General features: G+C 37.5%; 1 long non-coding RNA gene across 1 annotated transcript; it reads right to left on the bottom strand.

The window, feature by feature from the left end:
- Positions 1-436: 436 nt before the first annotated feature.
- On the bottom strand, positions 437-1,767 carry LOC125145366. The gene is made up of 2 exons (XR_007143750.1): positions 1,521-1,767; positions 437-844 (listed from the first exon to the last, which is right to left on the bottom strand). It is a non-coding gene; the product is annotated as an uncharacterized LOC125145366 (long non-coding RNA).
- Positions 1,768-2,476: the final 709 nt, after the last annotated feature.

Genomic DNA, 2,476 nt, shown 5'->3' with positions numbered 1-2,476 from the left:
TTGGACAGTGGTGCAGTCTCGTCATCGTCTTGTCTTAGTCATGAAAAAAAAGGTTGTTGAACATATTTCGTCTCGTCTGACGAAATTAACACTACATATAACAGAGGTAGCATTTTTTCTGGCCACCAGTTCAGTGTCCGTCTGCTCGGCATCCATCATCACTCGTTCCGCGCTGCACACGGAAAAAGTCACATGACCATACGCGCCACACGTGCCACTGCCTACACTGAAACTCACTGAACTTTTTTTTTATTAGCGGATAGCGGTGTAGCATATGAAACAGGCAAACAGCTTTCAGAGAGAATGGGTCGTCTTGTCCACACATGCATTTATTTATTATTTATTTATTTCATAAAAATCGCAGTATTTTGCGTCATATAATCGCACAGGCTTCATATCGCGATTGCGATACGATTAATCGCGCAGCAATACTAAATATAATTATGTACCATTTTATTAGGAACCCGTGTACACCTGTGAGCTAATCAGCCAATCGTAAAGCAGCAGTGCAAAGGAAAAACATCATCCAAGTCAAAAACTTAAAGGTAATGTTACATGAAACATCAGAATGAGGGGTAAAAGTGTGATGTGTCTAAACTTTACACAGAATGGCGAGAGAGAAAAAAAAACATCCTGTGAATTGAGTCTGCAAGCTAAAAACTCAATAATGAGAAAGATAATGGAAAATGGCTGACATGAAGTCTATAACAACACAGAAATGCACCTCAGCCTGCACCACACATCAAACTGGACAGTCGGAAGTGGAATAAGAGCAGATGGTTCTTCAGACCTTCCAGTCCACTTCATCTGAAGCTCTTTACTGTATCCTGACTTTTCTTCATTCCTAATAAAATGGACAATTAATACAACCAAAATCATTTGGTTCTTTTAATACAGGATTCATAATTTTATTTGAGCTTGATGAATTTATATGCGCTGTAGGTGTTAGGAACTTAACATATCTGGAGGTTTCTGCCTCCATTCTGAGTTTGCATGAACCTTCTTCCAGTTATTCAGGGGATTTACTCTGTTTCCTTCTCCAGTCCAAGCACATTTGTTTGTAGCGCCCCTAGCGTTAGCGGCTAATATGGGGTGGCTAACCTGAGCGCTTTTAAGTCAATATCTAACAATCTTAAGCCTAATCAATTCGTCTCATCATTACCTTGGTGTGGGTTCTATTTATAATTAAAATGTACCAAGAAAAATGAAAACACACTAAATACAGACAACACAATTTAAACAATATGAACAGTTTACTAAATGTGTTGCCAAATAAAATATTAATAAAATATAAAAATATTAATAAAAAAATCAAGGTCAAGTTTAAATGAAAAATATCAGTAACATATCCGATTATTACTCAAACTTGTCACAAAATAAATAATAAAAGTCGGCAAAAGTAAATGAAAACAGTCGCAGGCCTGTACGTAGCTGGGGTTCGTAGAAACTAAACAAAATGGCTACTTCACCACGAGGGCAACAAACAGAAAACCTTGACGAAGATGGTTTGTACTCCTTACACGCGTCAGGAAGAAAAAGCTCGATGAAGAACACAAACAGAGCTTGGATGCTTCACAGGATACTCCTTCACCACATGTAGTCCTGTGCTAGTTGAGCTAGCTATCCGCCAGTCCGTTCGTCTTTCCGATATCTTTACCACTCCAAACAGAAACAATCACTACTAAGGGTTCGGGTTGAACACCTAACTAGCTTCGTTACACTAATTAAAGAACAGGACGTACTTTTTAGTTCAGCAGCTCCATCGTCTTTCTCTCCCGCGCTTTCTCTCTACTCCAGCATACACCCATCATCATGTGACACAAACTTAATAAAACTTAAACAAAATACAGATTCTTTTTAAATAATTTTTACCAGCATATGTATATTATTTGAACAAACAATCAAAAAATAATTAATTATTTTTAATTACGGTTATCTTATTAAGGAAATCACGTGACTCATTTCCGGCCAATGAATTTGAACTTATACACAACATTCAATTGGAAAACTATTTATATGGAACATAAACAATTCGGTTTTTGCATGAATGCATGAATCTAAAACAAACAGCCATAACTTTATCTGGGTTACGTGTTGAAGCCTGATTTTGCGTCTCTAACTTGTCCATACGGTGTGAACGTGTGATTGTATTGGAGTTGTCACCACATTCACAGTGTCCCATGCCTCGTGTCCTCTGGGCCAGGAACTCCAGGCCTGCACCAATAATTAATCTTTATGGATCAATGTCAATAATTCTAATATATCTTAATAGTGAAAATGCCTTTTTGTTCACTTTTGAAATACAAACTTAGAATTTATCCAAATGAAGCACTTTGAACCTGAACGAGCGCTTGTTGGTCATTCTTACTGTTGTAAACATCTACCTGCTTTGTATTCAGCTGAGATACTTTTACTGGAGCTTCTGTAAGGTGTTTTCTCATGTTGTTTAATTGGCTCCTGACTCTAAGAGCTGTAG

The sequence above is a fragment of the Tachysurus fulvidraco genome, chromosome 8 (genome assembly GCF_022655615.1).
Source record: "Tachysurus fulvidraco isolate hzauxx_2018 chromosome 8, HZAU_PFXX_2.0, whole genome shotgun sequence".
In the NCBI taxonomy this organism is placed as follows: domain Eukaryota; kingdom Metazoa; phylum Chordata; class Actinopteri; order Siluriformes; family Bagridae; genus Tachysurus; species Tachysurus fulvidraco.
This window is presented reverse-complemented; position numbering and strand designations above follow the sequence as displayed.